Raw genomic sequence first — 17,514 nt, 5'->3', positions numbered from 1 at the left:
GTACAGAAATAGCTGGATTGGTTACAGCTTGGCATTTGCCTCATTTGAACACGGTTTGAACAGTTCGCTACGTTTGATTGGCCAAAGCTCAGTGATTGGCACAAGTGCAGGCTACAGTCTGTATACACCTCCACTTGTTATAGTTCATGGCATACAAAGAAACCCTTAGGTTGAACCTAAAATATGTAAGGAGACAGCGTTAGGCTGAACTTAACAGAGCCTATAGTCAAGTAGAAGAAACAACCATTAGCTTGTAAACACACCAACAAATGTGTATTTTACTAGGAAGGAAGACTGCAGATGCTATGTGGAAGAATAATAGAGAAAGCACCGTTTAAGTTGTGGACTCGAGGAGGCTGCTCTCAGGAAGTGAGTCCATGGGTGCTGGGAAAATGATAACCTGAGAATCAAGTACCGTCTTGTCTGAAAATCATTTCCACCCTGGTGCTCTAGCCCATTTTCCTAGAGGTCACCTTATGGACCCAGCCTCTCCTCTTACAATGTGCTTTTATCCAAGATTCCTTGTCCTTCGATGAAAGAGTTCTGCAAGCCGTCCTCTCAAATCTAATTTCTCAGAATCCTAAAATAAACTCAGTTTACAAACACAGTTCAAATCAATTCATTTTTATACACCTTGATGTACAGCGATGGATAGAAATAGCTTCTCAATAAAGAAAATCTAATTATCCAGTCTAGAAGATACTTATAATCAAAGAAACTGCTTGATGAGATATCTATTAGAGTGTTGGTTTTGTTGTATTTTGTTTTGTTTGAGACAGGATCTCACTCTGTTGCCCAGGCTGGAGTGCAGTGGCACAATCACAGCTCACTGCAGCCTCTACCTCCCGGGCTCAAGCGGTCCTCCCACTTCAGTCTCCCACGTAGCTCGGACCACAGGCACGTGCCACCGTACCCAGCTAATTTTTGTGTTTTTGGTAGAGACAGAGTTTCGCCATGTTGCCCAGGCTCTGTTAGAGTGCTTATTACTACTCATTGCTACTATGTAATACAAGGATCATATGATAGCTTTTGCAACTGTAAAAGAATAATGGATTAGAAAGAAAAATAATTTTTCTTCTCAAACAGATTTCCTTTTGTCCTTTGAATAATAGAGTTTTCACATGAGGGACAGAGGAAGACAGAGAAAGATGGAGGGAGGGAGGGAGAGAAATCACAAAGCCTGCTCCGAGAGAGAGAGAGAGAGAGAGAGAGAGAGCACTAAATGGTTATAGCATTTTAAGTACCAAGGTTCTTACCGCTCCTCAGCTTTTTCTGGCTTAATGACCTAATATGAATGAGATAAAGTTATACTCCACTACCTTTGATTTATAGAGTTAGGCAAATATCTCCTGCTCCATTTTTTTCAGCAATTTCATTTTTGTTTAATGACATTTCTCTCTCCTCTCCTTCTCTATACATAGACTGGGTGACAGGGGCTGATAATGGGTAATGAGTTGTTTCATAATAGAAGTTTATAATGTTAGCCACATAAAGACTTCCCCCATTCACAGGAGCCATTTATGTAAATATATGAAGAAATTATAGGTCTGCCATGTCTTAGGAGAACAGCACCTCGAAGCCTGGCATTTTAAAACAGCTTTTAGACTCCTGAGCATAACTTCGGTGCAGAAATGAAAAGATATGCATACACAGCTCAGTGAATTGTCAGTGGCATGTCGTGAATTAGAGCATCACTCAAGAGGCTGTTTCTCTGCTCATTACTAAATCTGCAATTTTTTTTTTTTACCATGGCACTTTATGATGTTAAATCATCAAGCTACCTCCAAAAAAAATCTTATAAAACTATTTTTTCCTGTAATCCCAGCTACTGGGGAGGCTGAGACAGGAGAATCTCTTGAATCTAGGAGGCAGAGGTTGCAGTGAGCTGAGATTACGACACTGCACTCCAGCCTGAAACTATTTTTTTCCTCAAACTACTTCGGATATAATTTCCTGTTTCTCGGGAGGCACTTCTTATAGTTTAAGTTACCTAAAATGTCACCTTGCTGTATGATTGGATTGTTCTGCGTTGGTGAATTTTTCATGTGCTTTCCCAGGCTTGATCCTGCAGTTGTCAGTGGAGTGAGAAGCCAAAAAAGAGGCGAGGGGCTGGGGTGCAGAAGAGGGTGATGTAAATACCTGTGCCAACCCTGAAGCAGCCCCTTCAATTCTAGATGCTGTCAGCTGGAGATGCTGTCAAAGTTTATATTCCTTCAGCTGGACAAGATGTTGAAGATACACTTGCTTCAAGAACACCCTCATATCCTTGACAGAATAGCACATTCTTTTCCCTGTTACTCTGAACGTATAAGTCCATATTTAAGGCAACAATTATGTGAACTGTCAGTCTTTCATCAACAAGAGAGATGATATTGAGACTCATTGTGATAATATTACTATTCCAGTATATGTAAAATCTTGTGAAAAAGACTACTTACTGCTCAAGCAAAATTTTGCCTTTCACAAAAAATTTCCTCTGATTGTTCAATCAGTTGGTATTGTGAAAACCTGGAACTTCTTTATGAAATGCAGTATTCTGAAATGGACTTAAAATTGACCATTTTGCAGACATAATGGCAAGTGTATTTCATCAGAAATAATAATAGCTATACCGTGTATTGATCGTTTATTCTCTGCCACACAATCATGCCATCTATGTGATCTTTCTTAATCCTTACGATAACCTGTGAGTAAGGAAGCTGTTATTATTCTTGTATCATAGATGGAAAAGCTGAGGTTAGAAAGGTGAAGTAACATGTTCAATTTCATGGGCCTAGAAAGTGGTGGAGCCAGGATGTGACCTCCTTTCTGTCTGATCACAAAGCTGATGCCCTAATCACTAACTTCAACCTCACAGAATTAACATTACATGACAGATTTTGGAAAATGGTTTGGTTGGCTCAAAAGTGAAAGTGTTGCTGAAGTAAGAATATGGTAGAATTTTCTTTCAGAAACTTTCAGAAAGTATTCATACTTGCTATAAACTGAATGCTTGTGTTTCCCCCAAATTTATATGTTGCAACTTAATCCCCAACCTAATGGCATTTGTGGGTGAGGCCTTTGGGAGTTCACGGTGGGGAGCCTCATTGAATGGCATCAGTGTCATTATAAAAGAGACTTCAAAGATCTTCTTCACCCATTCCACCATGTGAAGACACAGCAAGAAGGCAGCTGTGTCTACAAACCAGGAAGCAGGCCCTTACCAGACACCCAGTCTGACCGTGCCTTGATCTTGAACTTTCCAGCCTCCTGAACTGTGAAAAATAAGTGTCTGTTGTTTAAGCCATCTGGTCTATGACATTTTTTATTATAGCAGCCCAAATAGACTAAGACAATGCTCATTAACTTTCTGTCTGCTGTACATCCATTAGTTAGAAGATAAATATATATTTTGCCAGTTTTTTAAAAAGCCAATACTACATGATTCTCAACCTGGAAAAATAAAGTGGCTTGAGACGAGCAAGAATCCAGGTCACCTTTAAAATGCCTCAGCGCTTTTTAGCTATTTTTAAGTTAAGATATTTTTGTATGAATCCAATAATATAACCAGAATGTATTCAATAGCCGTAAGCACTGAAAAATCTCACAGTGGTTCTAGGAGAAAACTTTCATTATTACTACCATTTTGTGGGCTAAAGAACAAGCATACTAAAATATTTTAGTACTGAATATAAAATAATGGCACTTAATATGTGCCATCTCTTAAGCACTTAATATGTGCCAGATACTCAACATGTGCCAGACATTCATTTTTTTCACATAGTAACTCTAAGAACTAGATACTTCCATGTTCAAATGATAAATTTGAGATAGAAAGTCACATAACTTCCCCTAGCTCATACAAAATATCAGAGTCATGATGAAAGCCAGGCATCAAGTACAATCTCTATAGTCTACACTCCTGATCATTCTGTAACATGGCCTCTTCTTCTATATAGGCTTCTGTATTTACATATTAAACATACCATATGTTGCTATTATGTTTAAATTGTATATTACATTTATTTTCTGGAGTCACTTTCCATGGTGACTAAAATTCATAATGGTGGCTATGGCTCAATTTCTTTTTTTTTTTCTTTTTCTTTTCTTTTCTTTTCTTTTTTTTTTTTTTTCAGACAGAGTCTCACTCTGTTGCCCAGGCTGGAGTGCAGTGGCACCATCTCAGCTCACTGCAACTTCCGCCTCATGGGTTCAAGTGATCCTTGTGCCTCAGCAACCCAGACAGCTGGGATTATAGGCATAAGCCACCATATCTGGATAATTTTTGTATTTTTAGTAGACATGGGGTTTTCCAATATTGGCCAGGTTGGTCTCAAATTCCTGACCTCAAGTGATCTGCCCACCTCAGCCTCCCAAAGTGTTGAGATTACAGATGTGAGCCACCACGCCCAGTTCAAATTTCTATAATTATCTGATTTGTTCAGTAGCATTTTTGGTTTTTATTTCTTCCAGGACAGAATTATTATGATATTATGCTTTTTCAGTTCATTCATTAATTTATCCAGTGTGTACTGCCTGTGCTAGCTATAACACACTCTACTAGACCTTTGAGGGAGTTGCAAAGATTATTACTGCTTTCAGCAACCCACGACTTGAGGGAGAAGGCAGTGTGATGGAGTAAGGCACAGCTAGCTTGACGACAGTATAGGATAAAGTAAGACAGGAACATAGGTGAGAATTAAGCATTTAGAAGTTGAAAGATGGGATTCAGTTTGATCAGGATAGGGGTCAGGAAAGACTTGTGAAGGCGATGCCATCGAGGATGGTTCTCAGCATTCTCTCCTCTATGATGAGAGAATAAAATGCAGTGGATGAGGATGTCCTCAGGGATGAACCTTTGCTATCAGGGATGTTACATTTGGAAGGGATCTCAGAGACACTGCACTTAATTCTCTCATCATAAAGGAAAGAATGCTGAGAACCAGAAACGGTGAGTGATTTCCCAAGGTCACACTCACCCATCTGTAACCTCTACTTCAATTTCAAATCTGAATGCTTGTTTAATGCTTTTTAAAAAACAGTTTTGACAGATTTGTCCTGATTTTAGTGCTAGTTACCTGACTCACGTCTTAAGGATACTCTCGAGGACCAAATAAAATAAAATAAGATGTAGTAATTAGGAAAAATCATTAAGGAAAAGTAATGCTGACTAGTCAACTCTAATGTAGAGTCTGACAGATTTAGTGCCAAGTCAGGCTTGGAAGAGAAGAGGAAGTAGCAGATGGAGTTTTATGCTGGTAATGACAGCAGGTGGGAAACAGGTAATAGCAAACAGATGGGCCCCATAGTATATAAAGACCACCAGCATCTCATTTTCTAATGCTTTGTTCCCAAATAGTTGTAAGATTCAATTGAGTTCTTGTAAAAATCTTATTGAACACAAACTCACTATTAGGTATAATGTTAGGTATCACAGAGGGACAGTTTAAAAATAAAACTGTTACTATACTGAAGCTCAAGAAAAGTAGGAAATAGGACACAAGTACAAAAAAAGAACAATATAATACAGAAGAGCACAAATAAATGCTGCAAAAGAAACACAAAGTGTAGGATGAATCTGGTCTATAAGGGTAAAGGAGTCAGAAAGCAAACAAAAATGTTCAGATAAAGAAAGGCTCAGAAGCAGGTAAATGCCAGAGAGGATTTGCTTAATTGTGAATGGCACAACACTGCTAGAGACAAGCAAACATGTGTCATGGAAGAGCAGAATAATTAGGTGGTACAGACCCCTAAACATCACTATCTGGCTTGGAACAAGACACTCAAACCCTCTCACCTTCCATTTCTTTATTTCTAAAATGAGATAGTTTCCATAACCACTTCCAGGTTTAGGAGTTAGTAATCTCTAATATAGAATCTCCTTAAATTTCTTAGTCTAATATTTCCCAAAGTATGAGGTGTGTGATCCCAGTGAAATGGAGATTTTAAAGAGTACCTATGTAATATTTATGTTAGTAATTACATAATTTTTAGTAAGGTTGTCTTGTATTTAAAGCAAGTGATAGTGATTTTCATTTTTGTAGTGTTAGAAGTTTTCTTTAAAATTTTTATTTAAGTGAAAAATGTGTATCAAGTTATAGAAAAAATTTAACTATTTCCATTGATGTGTCACATTTTCAATTCATACATGTTTTCTGTGCATACTATAACGTAGCTGTGTTTGTTTTGCTATCATCGATACATTCATTCACTGAACAAATATTTATAGAGTACCAACAATGTGTCCTGCTCTAGGCAGCATTGACAATCTGGTAAACAAAACAAACAAAATCTTTGCCCTGTGGAACCATCATTCTTGTAAAGTGAGATTGACAGTAACAATAAACATGACAAAAAAGTAAATTATATAGGGTCTTAGTAGGTGATAAGTGCTAGAAAAAAAATAGAACAAGACAGGAGGACTGGGAGGGCTAAGAGGTATGTGGTAGATGAGATGGTCAAGTAGTCTCTTTAGGGAGGAGCCATTTTATCAAAAATTTCAAAGAGATGAGGGAATGAGCCATGTGAATATTTTAGGGGAGGAATAATATTACACTTTACTTACCACTGAGTAAAACTGATGTTCCTACACCCTGGGCTCACATATGCCCATCGTTATTAGGGGAGAAACATATTAGAACAAAGCTTAAATTCATGATGACATCTCTGTGCCAGGTATATTCTAATTTGAGACACAATTTGAAATGCTAGAGGGACATCTTATGGAGAAACCCAACAAGCCAATGGATATATGGAGGCGATATCTGGAATTTGAAGTAGACTTTGGGGTCATTTTTATAGCTTTTATTTTTAAAACTGTGATATTGCCAAGAAAAAGGGATAAAACAGAACCTTAGCAACCTGTTACTTCTGTAAGGGATGGGAGGGTGGACAGAGACGGAGGAAACTAACTTGTGTTAGGTGCCAGGCCCCAAGCTAGCAAGGCAGTTTGCATACACTATGCATTGATTGCACAAGAGGTAGGCAATGAATATGTAATAAACATGTTTATTTTTCAAGGAGTTTTCTGGGAGAGGTGAAAGAAGGTAGTGGTGGGCAAATCTGTGGTCTCTAATGTATGTAATGGCTCACGTCTATAACGTCTATAATGGATGTAATGGCTCACGTCTATAATCCCAACATTTTAGGAGGCTGAGCCAGGAGGGTTGCTTGAGCCCAGTAATTTGCCAGCCTGGGCAACATAAGGATTCCCCCATCTCTACAAATAATAATAAGAATAAAAAAAAGTTAGCCTGGCATGGTGGCATTCACCTGCAGGCCTTGGGAAGCTTAGGTGGGAGAATCACTTAAACTCAGGAGTTTGAGGCTGCAGGGAGCTATGATCATGCCACTGCATTCTAGCCCAGGTGACAAAGCAAGACCCTGTCTCTAAAAAAATAGTAATAATAAAATAAAGTGAGAAAGCCCTGGGTCCAAATATTCACAGTGGAGCTGACCTCTTCCTCTAGAGCACAAGGCCAGTGACAGTAACTGCATCACTGGGTTGTTATGAGATAACGTATGTCAAATCTCCTGCTACATAGTAAGACCTCAGTAAATGCTGGCTATTCATTTAAAGTAAAATAAAAAGATAATATGGTAGCTTACAATAACAAATGAACTGATTTTTATGGCTGTGTTATTTTAAAACCATGAGATATTTGAGCATTTTTATTTTTATACTAGCAATGAAGAAAAAATTCAGTTAAACAAGAACTTCCAGAATTAAACAAGTTTTTCTTACTTTTTGCAATTATTGAAAAATTCGAATGGGATCAGTTCTATTTTATTTTTTAAATTTGGTTGGTTTTACTCTCTCTTTTTAAAAACTGAAAATCCCTTTAGATTTTGGCTGTTCTCTGTAGAAAAATACATATAAATATGCTAAAAAAATTTCCAAAATTTGGAAATAAAGCAAAATGATAACTATGACATTCCCAAGTTTTGCTTGAGCAGTGTCCAATAAGCCTGATGAAGGCTCATCTGATTCTTGAAATATAGCTTTGCCTGATTACTGTTTACTATTGATTAGAGTCCAAATTATAAAATTACTTCTTAACTTGTAGAAATTTCATTGGATGACAATGATTTTTGTCCAGATGAGATGCCAATGATTTCTCTCTAAAAGGGAGATAATTCTAAAATTTATGTTTTGATTGTCGTGTAGTACATTAACCAGTTTTGAATCTAATTTAGCAATCATATTCCCGCATTCTTTCTTATACTTTCATTAGTGTCTTACATCCTTCTTTGCACAATTTTTGACATCCCGCTGGATCCTCATTAATAACTTAAGTAAATCTTTGTCATACTATGCTCACTATGAATTTGTATGAGAGTTACATTTGTAACTTATTATTATTATTATTATTATTATTATTATTTTGAGATGGAGTCTCGCTTTGTCACCAGGCTGGAGTGCAGCGGCGCAATCTTGGCTCACTGCAACCTCTGGCTCCCTGGTTCAAGCAATTCTCCTGCCTCAGCCTCCTGAGTAGCTGGGATTATAGGTGCGTGCCACCATGCCCAACTAATTTTGGTATTTTTAGTAGAGACGGGGTTTCACCACGTTGGCCAGGATGGTCTTGATCTCCTGGCCTCCTGATCTGCCCGCTTTTATTGTTGTTTGAGAGGGAGTCTCGCTATGTTGCCCATGCTGGAGTGCAGTGGCGTGATCTCAGCTCACTGCAATCTCTGCCTCCTGGGTTCAAGCTATTCTCCTGCCTCAGTCTCCTGAGTAACTGCGATTACAGGAGCATGCCACCATGCCCAGCTAATTTTTTGTATTTTTAGTAGAGACAGGGTTTTACCACATTGGGCAGGCTGGTCTTGAACTCCTGACCTCAAGTAATCCACCCGCCTCAGCCTCCCAAAGTGCAAGGATTACAGGCATGAGCCACGGCACCTGGCCATACATTTATAACTTTAAAAAAATTATACGTTAACATACAATGTATCAGGGTTTAAGCAAAACCATACACGCTTATTAGTTTATACAGTTATTAAAATATATATTTATAATATATTTTAATATATTTAATATATAAATATATATATTTTATTAACTGTATATAATATCACATATAATATGCATATATTTATATATAATGTATGTATATATTTATATATAAATATATAAGCAAATATTTATATTATATATTACATATAAATATATATTTATTTATATATAAGTAAATCTTTACATATATAAATATATATTTACATAAGTAAATATATATTTTTCAATTTTAAATTTCTTAATTGTAGGGATTTGTCCTTACAGTGCTGTGGAAACTGGTGAAGAGGTCTGAGTTTGGATATAAAGCTGTAGTTTCTGGCCTGGTGCTGGCACCTGAAGTCCACAGACAGCTGGGCAAAGAAGATGGATGGGAAGCAGAGGAAGAAAAGGCAAGCTGAATGAAGGAGAAACTGGTGCCTTCCATCACGGAGCTAAATATGCATCTGGTCCAGGATTCAGGGAGGTTGATGCAGCAGGAGGATCTGGCAGGAGCCCAGCTGCTGCCCCTCACCAACAAGGTGAGCTTGTGGATAAGTGACAACATGCATGAGTTCCAACAGTGCTTGGAGCCCTGCATCCATCTTCTAAGCATAAAAGAACAATATGGCTACTGCTTCACTTCCACTTTCTACATCTTATGCAAAATGTCTCTTGAGGTCCACACTGTCCAAGAAATCTGCAGAAAAGACATATGGAAGACTTAGTTCTAAGCCAAGTTGATACAATAGACATCTATCACACACTATTTATCATAAGATTTGGTGAGGGATGGGGGGTTCACAGATGCCCTAAACCCCACTGATAGATAGCCTAGGGGTTTATGAGCCTTGGGTTATTAAAAATCTCTCTTCTAGTGTTCATGATAATAGGAATGGCATCAATGACTTAATTAAGAAAACATCACCTTCTGAATTTAGGCTGATCCGTGTCAATGAGTTTTAATAGCTGGAAAAATTTGTATTTTAGTTACCTTTCTAATTTTCTCTTCACTTGAGAGCCTGTCAATCTTCTCAGTACTCAGGAGTCAGTCTGTCAGTACTAAGGAGTCACATTCTTTACAATGCCTTTTTAAAATGTTAAGTTTTATTTCCTAATTTTTCAAGCAAATGCACATATTATTAAAAATGTATATGCCACTGACTTTAGTCATAATTAAATAAAATAAATGAGTGGTTTTTCTTTGAGATCAAATGTATCAGGTAATTTTAAGCCATGGAATTGTGTTTAAGTTATTGCCATTTATTTTGAATTTTTAAACTTATTGAGCACTGGGTCCTCCTTTATTCTTACTCTAGTTTTTCACTTTTGCCCTTATGAATCTTTTGAGTTAATAGAAAACCTTTCAGTTAGATTGTCTCTTGATCTTTTGACCAATCTTCAACTTCATAGAAAGTAGGTAGCCCCTGCCCATCTGCTTACTGACACAAGGAAAAGCCTTTCTATTACTAGATGCTATCTAGTGCTGGATAATAACAGCTGAGATATTGGGAGTTTTATGCAGTGCTACTTTATTGCTATGGGAACTTAGACAACTCTCTTTTCTGAAAACTGTTTTCACAAAAAAATTGCTTCATAGGATTTTAGTAAACATCTTCCCATTCTCAGGTGGTTCTCAAAGTCTTACATCTTGTAATGAATGTGATTATCAAGTTTACATAAACATCGATAAAAAGAAAAGTCTTTTTCTTTTTACCCATTGTCCAATATGTACCTGAGATACTTTCTGGTATTATATCATGGAGGCGAAAAATAGCAGTTGATGGAAATATGGTATTAGTACAAAAAGTGATTTTGGATTTTTAAAACTGTATTCATTCAAAAATTATGTCCATTAAAAAATAATTCCTATAGATATTTAGTTAGAAAGTAAACAAGACTTCTTAGGTTCTGGCCTTATGATCTAAACAGAAAGTTTCATTCATGTATCTTATCTGTAAAATTACATTTGTAATTTCTTAATTTTCATAGAAAATGACCTTGTTTTAATTATTGGTCTTCTGGACTTAGGCATAGCATAGTGCTCTAAAATAGACAATACTCAATAAACACTTGCTTCATGAGAAAGGATGGAACAAATGAATAAATAAATTTATGATGCTCTCTAATTTCTAACATCAATTAATGTATTTATTCCTAAAGCACCTCCTCCAAACTGAGGCATAACCTCATTTCTACCCCAATGTGGCACACACTGTTGATACTGAGAGATGCAATGCAACTAGCTCCGTGTGGCAAGTCTGTAGGATCCCACAAATTACCGGGAGTACAGAAGTTCTGGTCCATTCTCAGAAGAATTCTCTAACCAAGGAAAACCAAAATCATGTTATTGCCATCACTGACAGTTCCAACTGCACCGGAGCACTGCTCTTCACTGTCTTACCCTGAAGTTTAAACCCTATATTGAGCACCAACCTGCGCCCCCATCTTAAAATCTCATTAAATATCTAATTCATTCTTCGGCTTTCCCATATTAAAATAACTTATTACACACTCAAGCAACAGTTGCTGGTTTACCTCACACTGAAATATCCTCATGTGTTTTGCTAATCTCAAGACTTCTATACAACTCTACCTAGGAGGACCTAAACAGAATTAGCCCTACAAAAACTAGGAAGGAGGTGTCGTTTGCCTTGTGCACATTTCCCTCTTCCCATCTTATCTTCCACCACACTCTTCTTTCAAGCTATAAAAACACACTCTTTCTTGGCTATATGGTTATATTTTTCAAATATGTGTGTGTGTGTATGTGTGTGTTTATGGTAATGCTCCTCCTCTATACACACACACATGCACGCACATGCACAGAATATATAGATATTTTTTCAAGTGTGTGTGTGTGGATGGTAATGCTCCCCCTCTATACACATACACATACACACATACACACACACACACACACAGATGCACACTTAACTTTCAGTGGCTTCCATTCCTCTTAAGATAAAGGCCGAATCCTAGCAAGGCCTCCATGTCTCTGCATGCTCTTGTCCCAGCCTACTGTCTCTTCTCCCCATTGTCTCTACCATCCATCCACACTGCATCTTTCAGTTTCTAGAATAAGCCATGCTCACTCCTGCCAGGAGAAGGGTCTTTTAATATACTGCTTAAAAAAAAATTTGTGTTACAATACACATAACCTACAATTCACCATTTTAACCATTTTAATTTGGACAACTCAATGGCATTTGAGTACATTCACAATGTTGTATAACTATCACCACAGTCAAGTTCCACAGTATTTCATAATCCCCAAAGAAAATCCATACCTACTAAATAGTCACTATTCATTCCCTCCTACTCCCAGGCCTGGTAAACATTCATCTGACTTCTGTCTCTATGGATTTTCTATCTCTATCTCTATGGACATTTCATATAAATGGATTTATACAATACATGGCTTTTTGTGCCTGGCTTCTTTCACTTAACACAGTGTTTGTTATGTTCATCCATGGTGTAGCATTTATCGGTACTTCATTTCTTTTTATGACTAAATAACATTCCATTTTATGGATATTGAGCATACTGTTAATTTGCTCAGAATGAGTTTCCATCCTTCTCCTCACCTAGCTGTCTCTTGTTCATCCTTCAACAGTCAGCTCAATGATTACTTCCTCATTGGACTTTCTGAGACCCCAGCCTAGATGAAGTCATAGGCTTTTTAAGGCCCAGCTTTCTCTTCTGCATAGATCTTCTCTCAGTCTGTAATTAAACACCCACTTAGGGGTTATTTGATTAATGGCTGTCTCCCCAACTGGAATCTAAGATCCAGGAGGTAAGAAATCATGTCTATGTTAGTTCCATATTGTATTCCCAATAGCTTTTAGAGGGCCTGGTACATAAATAAACTTTTGTCAAATAAATGTTGTTGAAATTATTTCCTAGTAAGAAGTAAATAATTGGCAGCAGCTTAATGTTCTTTCATTCCCAATGGTATTTTGAGTTTGAATAGAAATAGTGCTGTCATAGAGAAATTTCATGGTGGAATTTCCCTGGCAGAGAATAAAGGCTGGATTGTTTTGGGGGAGAGACTTCTTCCTGCTCCTGAATTCCACTGCCCGATGCCTATAGCACCTGAAAGATCAGTTCTTGAGTCACCATTTCATCCGCTGTAAATATGTACTGCTTCCCTTTTATTTGAACTGAAAAACAGGCATATTTGGTTCTATTAACATTCTTATTTCATCACTAGAAAAGTAGTGACCTGCTGTAAGTAATTATCCCTCATCCATCTTTCCTCTCCAATATTTATAACGTAAGCCTGATTGAAATTTGATGGGTTTCTTTGATGTCTGCAACTGAAGGATGCTTTTATTTGTAAATGGGATTGTAATTGTATGTTGGAATGTACCCTTCGTTAACTCAATGGGGCTGTCTTTTCCCAATCTTTTCCTGATATTCGTAATGGGTTTAAAAGTAGTCTTTCCTCTTTCATGCCCTTACGTTACCTCATACATAAACCATATCTTTTGTGCAAGTGTTTGCAGTCTACACAATGCTGTCCTGTTTTGGAGTAATTATGTCTGGAAAACTGCCAGTCATTATGTTCTTAAACTGATGGCAAATTCTTCTCTAGTATTTACAGACAGATGACAATTAAATTGAGGCCCTGATACAGTAAAAGCACAATTTAACAAATTTACTTGGTGGCAGCATTTTTATTTAAATTTTGTTTAATTACTCATGAGAAAAATTTTCTCCAGAATGATAGTTTTATGCTATAAATGAGCTGCCTGATATTTTTCTCAATTAGGCATCAGATTAAGGGACAGTTGTGCCAAGTGAATTGTATCATTTGCATGTAGAATTACTATTATTTCAGTTTTTGTTTATTATCCAGCTGATTATGTCAACCCAAAGAAAATTGGATATTTTTGTTCCAGGTATAGCTGAAGTCCTCTGATGTTCTTTTTCTCCCCAGGTGGGGTCAGTGGGGCTAGATATGGATAAAGTTAATCCTAACTTTAGGCTATTCTCTGAAGGTTGAGCTGTGAACACGTAATGGCTAAACATAAATATATTTCAAGAAACCTAAAAAAATATCAAAAGTGATCCCTGGACTCAAGTATTGTCAATAGCCTGATTAATTCTACTAATGTAGTAAATTAAAGAGAGATTATTTAGCCAGAGAGGCACTGTTGGAAATGGAGCGCCAGAGGCAAACATTGGTAATTTAGATCTTGGTATTCAAGACTGACTCAGATCTTGCTATAGTCAGCTTAGTAATCAATTCACAGTTGTGTAGGTGGCTACCGGAGTCTCATAAGGTATGTTTTTTTCTTTAACAATACACAAAATCTCACATGTTCTGATCATAACTTGGCATCGCATGAATCTTATCTTTATGTGACTGGTAAAAGAATGTGCTAGTCAGGTTAACATGATTGCCCATTCATCTTGGGTGTTATAATTCTCATTGTATAAATTTAAAGATTTTTCTGCTTTTATATTCATCTTTGTGTTGTTTGAGAGAAAGAGAAGAAAACTGGACCAACTTTGGAATATAGACCAGTTTAAATTTTTGAGCTTGCAAGATTGAGAACAAGGACCTAAACACGGATGAATTCACCAAGAAAAAGCCAACCAGTAGGCATCTAGAGAGATGCTCCTGAGAAGGGTCAGCTGTCTCTGTTCACACAGCACTGTCTCTCTTACTGTAGGTCTTCTTTGAATTATTTATTTTATTCTTTCACTGGCTTCTGTAAGGGGATAGAGAGGCCTAATAGGAGTCATACATACACACATACAAAACTAAACAAAACAAAAAGTCTTTAGAATTCAAGGATCCTAAGTTGGAATATTCTTCCTGCGTCTGTCAAATGACATTAGACAAATAACATTTTTTCTTCAATTTCCTCATCTTTTTTTTTTTTTTTTTTTTTTTTTGAGATGGAGTCTTGCTCTGTCCCCCAGGCTGGAGTGCAGTGGCACAATCTCAGCTCACTGTAAGCTCTGCCTCCTGGGTTCAAGCGATTCTCCTGCCTCAGCCTCTTGAGTAGCTGGAATTATAGGCGCCCACCACCACGCCCAGCTAATTTTTTTTTGTATTTTTAGTAGAGATGGGGGTTTCATCATGTTGGTCAGGCTGGTCTCGAAATCCTGACCTTGTGATCTGCCCACCTAAGCCTCCCAAAGTGCTGGGATTACAGGCATGAGCCACCGCGCCTGGCCTCCTCATCTCTTTAAACTGGAAATGCTACCTATCTTTTTGTTTGTTTTGAATATCAAAACTGTTTTTAAAATGTCAGCCTAATGTGAGACTGACATGGAGTAACCCTCAATTATTCATCTGCCTGGCTTTCATTTCATTCATTCTTTATTATTATTATTATTTTTTGAGATGGCGTCTCTCTCTGTGGGCCAGGCTGGAGTGCAGTGGCACAATCTCGGCTTACTGCAAACTTGGCCTCCCAGGTTCAAGCGATTCTCCTGCCTCAGCCTCCTGAGCATCTGGGATTACAGGTGCCCACCACCATGCCTGGCTAATCTGTGTATTTTTAGTAGAGACAGAGTTTCACCATGTCGGACAGGCTGGTCTCAAACTCCTGGCCTCCAGTGATCCACCTGCCTTGGCCTCCCAAAATGCTGAGATTACAGGCATGAGCCACCAAAAAAAGTTGACAGTTATATCCAGTTCTTTGTTTTGGAAAGGTATGATTATAGAATTGTATTTATAAACTCTGATTTTTTTGTTCCTAGAAAGAAACTACAAATAAGCACACATATTGGTCCCTGGATATTCGCTCCTGTCTAGACTTAGAAAATTAGGGTTTTTTTGCTGTCTGTGGCACTGCAGCCTAGACAAGTATAGAAACAGTCTCAGAGTTGGGGCATGTGCCAGGAATCTCCTGATACTGCAACACTGTGAGCATATATGAAAAACACGAAAACACAAAGACAATCACATTCCCACATTCAATTCGGGTATATGGCTTTTGAATAAGCCTGTCATCTATTTCAAATTTGGTCTTTTAATATCCTGTTTTCTACTTCTGTTCCTTGAGTAGCCAATTAACAGACCAACATCTTCCTAAGATGCCTGTCTTTCAGGCTTTGGCCAGCACACTATGGTTTTTAAACCCACTCTTAACATATCACCCCACGCCTAGGAAAGAATAACTCATTTCCATTTACTGTAATAGGATAACCCGTGAAAAGACCTATTTAGAGCTGCATGTCAGATATTTTCATTTGCTCAAAGTGGCCTTTCATGCAGAAACATGTTTTGTGTTTTTTTTTGGAAGGTGGAGTGTTCTTCAATGTTGATGTTGGAAGACTCCATAAGTGAGGTCCGTGGCTTTTATAATTATGCAGGATTTTAGTATAAACCAGTAGGCAGATCTTAGCTAAATCTGCCCCACAGAAAACTGTCTCCAGCCAAACGACCAATTTAAAGGTCAATGTATATGCTAAGATTATTAAGCAATAGCAGTTGAAGAAAGACATTCAGCTGTGGTGGAAGGACTCTTTGCAGGGTGAAAAAGAAAAAAGGTTGTTTATGTTCCTCCACTTCTTCCCAGAAGTGGGTTTCTTGAGCTTCCTCCTTTTTCACACTGGGGTTTTATTGTCTCACATTGTCTAGAAAGAAAAAAATGGAATTTTTCAATGGTAACACATCATTGAAATGTGGGGTTTTAAATTCTCTAATTGGGGCTCTTGCAAGGAAGAACACCAGATTCCCTCATTATCTTAATGGCTTCCCTCCGCTTCTGGGCATGGGCCTCATTATAGCTTGGAGTCTCTTTAGGGACTGTGCAGGTGCCTTTTTTAAGTTCAGGTGGACAGTGTGGAAGTCATACATAGAGCACACACCAAAAAAGAGCTCCAACTGCTCCACTGACTTCCCCACGCACACTCTTGGAGTTATTTCCACTAATAAAAGCAGAATAGAACATGTACCAAATCAAACCATCAAACCATTGATTATATCTACTGAACGTCAGAGAACATGCTATTTATTGCATACATAGCATGTATTAGCTACGATGATGCTCCTTAGCTAATAAACAACACATTATCTTTCATCTCAATCCCACACCTGCTCAAGAGGTCTCTGGGGCTGTGCCCTCATTTCCTATTGCTGCTGTTTCCATATCTTTAGATTCAGTACTTCCCCATCTCTAAAGTGACTCCATGTGGTACTTGTGTGTGTGTTATGTGAGCATGTATGTTTTTTATATCTATCTATCTATCTATCTATCTATCTATCTATCATCTATCTATCTCTTTATATTTTAAGCACAGATTCCAAGGCAATTCTCTTATGGGTATATTCTCCTGGATCTCCCAAACTGAACTCGGTATCATTCATTCCCTCTCAAATATTCCTTTCTTCTTATGTTCCATGTCTCAGTATAGCACACTGTCATTCACTCATCATGTTTGCCTTCTTCTCTTTTCACTCTTCAAATCCCATTTCTGACCACCTTATCTGCTCCCCAGGGAATCATCACATTGCCCAATTCATTTCCACTGGGACATTTATCACTGATTTATGCTATGGGGTTAACTGCTTATTT

This window comes from Pan troglodytes, chromosome 10, assembly GCF_028858775.2.
Source record: "Pan troglodytes isolate AG18354 chromosome 10, NHGRI_mPanTro3-v2.0_pri, whole genome shotgun sequence".
In the NCBI taxonomy this organism is placed as follows: Eukaryota; Metazoa; Chordata; class Mammalia; order Primates; family Hominidae; genus Pan; species Pan troglodytes.
Note: the sequence above shows the minus strand (reverse complement) of the source record.